This window comes from Protopterus annectens, chromosome 8.part0 (genome assembly GCF_019279795.1).
Source record: "Protopterus annectens isolate FY-2018-M chromosome 8.part0, PAN1.0, whole genome shotgun sequence".
Lineage (NCBI taxonomy): Eukaryota > Metazoa > Chordata > Ceratodontiformes > Protopteridae > Protopterus > Protopterus annectens.
The window spans coordinates 815,715,715-815,722,283 of record NC_056741.1 but is presented as its reverse complement, the minus strand read 5'-3'; the positions used below and the strand labels follow the sequence as shown (position 1 = coordinate 815,722,283).

The 6,569-nt window shown below is 42.4% G+C and overlaps 1 protein-coding gene across 1 annotated transcript in view; it reads left to right on the top strand.

Moving 5' to 3' along the window:
* LOC122809067 (ER membrane protein complex subunit 3-like) overlaps positions 1-6,569 on the top strand; it is a 614,861-nt gene that overhangs the window by 208,623 nt on the left and 399,669 nt on the right. The window lies entirely within an intron of this gene.

Sequence of the window (6,569 nt, the reverse complement as noted above, 5' to 3'; positions counted from 1 at the left end):
CTTCAACAATGAACCAGTGAACTTAAGAATGAGATATTCAAGTGAGGTCCCAGTTGCATGAGTTGTTGGCAGTTTAGATCTATGTAAAAAGTACCAAAATAATTTTCAAAGAAATGCATGAATTTCCCCAAAGCCGTAACCATCTTTCCCATAGTCATTATGAAAACCTTTTGTGCTCTGCCCCCAAAAAGAGACCAAAGACCTTGTGGTACTAACCTAGTCAACAAATCACTAAAAAAATATGTTTAGAGCACAGTTGGCATGCTTGCTTATTAGTCTGCTTAGAAGCAAGACTGTAAGACATTTTTGAGGCCACATTTGTTGTCAGTTGTGTAAGTAGTAAAATAAAAGGTTAGTTGCAGTCTTTTGTTCAGTGTTCATTAAATCACTCCTGAGGAGATATTGACATATTGTCATAGTGTCTATGTCATCGTACTGTTTCTTTGATTTTCTGACTTCAGTAGCATGGTCGTCATAGTGCAAGATCTTTTATTTAAGCATTACATGCTTCTGCTTGGCCCTTTATACCATAATAACATTTACAATAATTCGCTTTTTATGGATGGCAACTTTATGTAACTAATCAGACTTGCACACAATTACTCCTTATTTTTATCATTTTATTAACTCTACTCCTTCCTGAAGAAATTTATTACTGCTTGGAAATCTTCCCAAATGTTATGGTTGTTTTGCAGTGATCTTACCTGAAGAAAATTGTACAGTGGTTTAAAAGACTTTTTATGTCAGTAAGTGTTTGAGGGAGAGGTCCCTATAGCAGTGAAATTGTCCTTCCTCCTTCCCCCTGTTGAGAGGTGATGCACAGTTCTTCCTAATTTTCTTACTGCACTGATAATCTACATTCCCCTTTGTTATCTATTTTAATCATATTTGCTGCTTACTGCTGCTGCAGTTTTGTATATCTACTATACACCCATGGATGCAGAAGAGTGCTAATCAGCACTGCAGATATTCTTCGTGTTTCACTGTTGCAGTCATTACATTTGGGTAATCTGCTGGCAGGTTGCCCTCAGTCGGCCTAAATTCCAAAGTCTTGGGTCCTGCGTCGGTTGCTGTCTTCTCTTCCATGACGTCAGGTCGTCAGGGGTATAAAGCATGCAGACAACGCCATTTTCTTCAGTCTTTCTTGCTGCACAGTGCCCGAAGCAGAAGCATTTCGCAAGTGCCGGTCAGCCGAATACTGAAATATTCGAGTTTGAGTTTCAGAACCGAAGTCTTCACTAAAGCCAAGTACCCCGTTGGGGAAACTTTTGTCTTGCTTTTTACCGATGTCAGGAAAAGTTAATAATTGCATTACTTGTGGGAAGCAAATACCTCATAAGGATTTCCATTTATACTGTATTCCTTGCCTAGGCCCTAATCACAACGTGCCTGGCTCTCGGTTTTGTGCTAGATTTAACCAACGCACTATTAAGCGCCGGCATATTTTTGCATTTAAGTATTTTGGAAACCGATTTAACTACCCAGAAATGATAGCAATCCGACTACCGGAGTACATAAAAAACGTAAAGAAAAGGGCAGAGAAAGACAGTCGAGATCCAAAATCAATGACGAAGCTTCTCCTAAGCCAGTCACCGGTTCACCAGTACTCAGTGAGGTGCTTTCGCAGCCCCGATACCCGCTACCTTCGAGTCGCAGGCTTCTACCGACACCCATGTGGAGTCCGGCATGCCACAAAATACACAAGGTATTGGACCAACGGATGTATCTCCCTCAGATGGGTCTGGAGCCGCTGAGCTGGCACCGGCTTCTGAGGGTGTTTTCAGACCTCAACATCTGTATATCAAACAGACGACAGCTGCAAAGCCAAAGACAAAAGCAACCTCTAAAACTAAAAAACTGACGCATGAGCCATGTGCACAGGCCTCTATGCCTAAAAAACAGATTATCAAAATGGCTGAAGACCTTATTACCTTGATCAGGGATACCCATCCCCCTCCAGATAAGAGGCCTAGGCAAGACACCGATTATGAATCTTCAGATTAGGTCTCTATTTCTTCTGATTCCTCTTCTGATCAGGAATTATCTATACCTCCCTATGAGGATTCTGATGCTGATTAGTCTGTTCATCTGCATCTCCTCCTGAGGATTACTCATTTGAAGAAACTTGCATACTTTGAGGGAGCATTTTCTCTGGGAGAGTAAAGACTTCTCAGAATCGAAAAAGAGGCTTAGGGATTTCCTTCTTTTCCCTCAGCACAAGCCTTTAGCCATTCCCCCTGTTTTAGACATTGTGGATGATGTGTTTTCAGAGTCGAGCTTGACCCCTGACTCCTTACCCCTGGCTCCCAGTAAGCCTGACAGATATTACAGGGTCCCTGACTCACATAAATTTTTATTTAGAAGCCCAGCTGCTGATGCTGAAACTATTTCACGGGGGGTTAATGCCTCAACAGCAAACAATCCTATCCCCTCTGACAGAGATTCAAGGGCACTGGGCATATGGGGAAAAAAGGTTTATACATCTGCATCCTTGGCAATCAGAGCCTTAAACTGTCAATTTCATATGCTTAAGTACCAACAACGTGTTATGGGATTGCTGAAACAGAAAATTATGTTGATTTCAGAATGTGCAGAAAGTAAAGAATTGCAGGAATTATTGCATGCAGCTGAACAAGTTGGAAAGCATACTTTGCAATTTGGTTTTGATTCTTTAGAGGTCTCCTGCAAGGCCACAGTTACTGGATCTGTGATTAGGGAGGCATGCCGGTTTAAAGGAACAAAATTTGCCCGATCATGTTAAAGCAAAATTGCTAGATGCACCTTTACAGCATGATTCTCTGTTTGGTATTAAGGCAGAAGAGGTTTTTAAAGAAAATGGAAGACAAAGCCAAGTCTATGCAAACTGTTAGACTTCTTACAAGTGCAGCCACCAAGATTCAGTAGACACTGGCCTACAAAAAATTGGTCCTTTCCTGTGTCAGACAGAGCTCAAAGGTTCAAATCCAGATGCCCTAAGGGTTTCCAGATACCAGGCACAAGATTCATACAGGTCAAAGCAATAGGGCGCATCCACCTCCAAATCTGGAGGTGATAAAGCGCACACCTACAGAAAGCAATCCCAATGACTTCCCTCTGCCTACACCAAGCACTTTTCTTTTGGCAGCACCCATAGGGGGAAAATTATCACTTTTTGCTCAAAATTGTCAGTTAATAACACAGGACAAGTGGGTACTAAACATTGTATCACAGGGATACAGATTCCATTTCCACATTCTGCCAATGGCAAATGGTTGGCCAGATCTGCCAAAAAATCAATGGGCAGAGGCACAGAAACAGGTTACGTCCCTCATGGATATGGGGGACATTCAGACTGTACCAGAACAGGAAAAAGGACAAGGTTTTTACTCAAGACTGTTCTTGGTACCCAGAAAGGACAAGGCCTGGTGGCCAATACTGGATTTATTGATTTTGAACACATAACTGGACATTCCAAAATTCAAAATGCTGACTTTGCAGCAGCTTCTGCCCATGCTGGGCAAGAATGCTTGGCTGGTGACTTTAGACTTAAAAGAGGTATACCTGCATGTCCCAATAAGACAGTCGTGCAGAAGATACCTCAGATTCAAGGCTGGCTTAATGCATTACCAGTTCTCTGCACTGCCCTTTGCCTTATCTACTGCGCCCAGGGTCTTTACAAAGTGCCTGGCACCAGTAATTGCATTTTGCAGACAAGTATACAAATATATCCTTACTTAGACGACTGTCTCATTCAAGCAGAGAATAAGGACACTCTTCTTCGACAACTGGCGTTTGTGAAAAGGCTTCTAATATGCCTAGGGTACACAATAAACGAAAAAAAATCACAACTGGTACCCTCTCAAAAAATAACATTCCTGGGTGCAGATTTGAATAAAACTGCCCAGATGGCTTACCTCACGCCTGACAAACAAAGGCAACTGATTACTTACTTCAAACTGATGGCAACAAATACCCAGTCTTCTGCAAGACAAATTCTGCAGGCTCTGGGCTTCATGGCATCCTATTAATTCCATATGCAAGACTGCATATGAGGAAACTTCAATGGTACCTAAAAAGTTTATGGAGTTAACATTCACACAGTCTGGAAACAATGATTCCTCTCATTCCCTGCCTGCAACAGGAGTTTCTATGGTGAGCAAAGGCCTGTCACCAAAACATGGGACGGCCCTTTACTCTACCCCCTGCCAGCCAAACCTTAACAGACGCATCAGATTATGCCTGGGGGGGGGCAACATGGCAAGAAGATGCATTCAGGGCATATGGGTACCAAAACAAATGCAAGGGACACCCTTCGCTGGCTATCCTCTCAGTACACCCAAGAAACCCTAGTCTTGGGAGACTTTAGGGGCTCCTGTTCCTCAAAATCCCCATCCATTCATATCAACCTCCATGCATTCACTCAAACCATAGTCACCCCTACCAGATTAGGCAAACATTCCCAAAAAGATAGTATACTGGACTGGATACTTGTAAATAGTAACCCCCAAATGTACACTGCAGGTACCCTCCCAGATCTAAGTGATCATCTCCTGACATATATAGTTAAACAAAAAGCCACTATCCCACAACAACCCTTGTTCAGGAAAGTTAGAAGCAAAAGAGACCTTGATCCTGACAAACTTCAACTGGAACTTAAATCCTGCAACTGGACTGCACTAAAACATCTCCCCTTAGAGGAAGCTGTAACCTATTTTAACAAAAAATGTATTGAAATCCTTGACCTACATGCTCATGCCCGCCTAAAAAGAACAAAAGGTAATAACATACCTTGACTTTCCAAAGAAACGAGAACAAAAATTAACAGTAGAAATAAATTATGGGCTACCTGGAATTCTACCAAAAATCCCCATGGTCATAGTAAATATAGGCATGCGCAGAATGAAACAAAAAGACTTGTCTTATTGGACAAAAAGCACTACTACTGCAGGTTACAGATGACTAATCAGAATTGTGTTTGCGTCTTTCGGCTTTTCCCGGTTAGGGGTCGCCACAGCGGAACTCCGGTCCGCTAATGATTGGCAGTAGAGTTTTACGTGCTGGCTTGCCGGGCCTAACGCACAGCCTTCAATGAAGGAACGCCCGTTCACGCATGTCGCCACACAGAAGACGCTCTAACTGGGAATCGAACGGGCACTAATCAGAATAATCCTCAAAAATTCTGGGCTGGAATCAACAAGTTACTGTATCCAGGTAAAACAATGACACCTAACCCGGCTGCTAACACTAATAAAACCCCAGAAGAGGTTGCAGATAGATTTAATCATGTCTTTACTGAAACTATTCAAGCTCTTGCCACCCACCTACCTCAAGGTTTCCCTGATGAAACTACCACCAACTCTAATAGCCAAAACTTATTCTGCTTTCAACCTGTATCAACTTCCTTTATTGGCAAGCTAATTAAAAAACTAAAACCCACCACACTATCTGCTGACCAACTCCCAGCTGAATATCTACAAATGACAGCAGACGCCATTGCCTTTCCAATCTCTGTTATAATCAATCGGACCATATCTGAAGCCAAAATTCCTAACATCTGGAAAACATCTTATGTTATTCCACTACATAAAGGAGGTCCCTCTGAATACTCTAATTACAGGCCCATAGCCATACTCTCCCCTCTTGCAAAGATTATAGAGAAATGTATACATAAACAACTTCTGCAACATGTACTGCAGAACAACCTGATGGCTGATACCCAACATGGCTTTCGGCCACCTCATAGTACAACCACAGCCCTACTGTCCTTCTCTAACACCATTAATAATAACCAAAACAACAACCTCACTTCATCTGCCCTCTTCCTGGATCTTTCCAAGGCTTTTGACATGGTGGATCATCAACTTAAGATTAGGACCCTGCAAACTCTCAGCCTACATCCCAAAGCCCTTCTCTGTTTTAAATCCTATCTCAATGACAGGCAACAGGCAGTCCTCTGGCAGAATAAGCTCTCAAATCTACTACCCAACACTATTGGAGTTCCACAAGGCTCCATATTAGGACCAATACTGTTTTCCATCTTTATTAATGATCTCCCTGCTATCATACCAACCATCAGCTGCACCCAGTATGCAGACGACTCCACTCTGATCTGCTCAGCCACATCTCCAGATGATCTAAAGAAGTATACCCAGTCTACATTCACTGTTATAGAAAACTGGCTATCCAAACTTCGCCTACTACTTAATCCCAAAAAAAAACAAAATGCTCATATTTCCACCAACCCAAAGGTCTATACCCTTCTCTTTTGCCATACAAGCAAAAGAAGGGGCAGTCATTTCCCCTGACCCCAATACTAAATTACTGGGTGTCGGTATAGACTTAAAATTCGACCTCCATGTAAGCCAGACAATCAAAACCCTCAATAAAAAACTTGGTTCACTCTACAGAGTTAAATCCTTCCTCACCTCCACAGCTAAAATAGCCATTGCTCGCTCGCTCGCACCTACTTTCAGCACTCCTATATGCCTCCCCCCTTCTAGCAAATATAAGTAAAACTGAACTGAATAGACTCACAACCTGCTATAATCACATCGCCAGGTTTGCTACGGGCTCTCCTTTCAGAAACCACC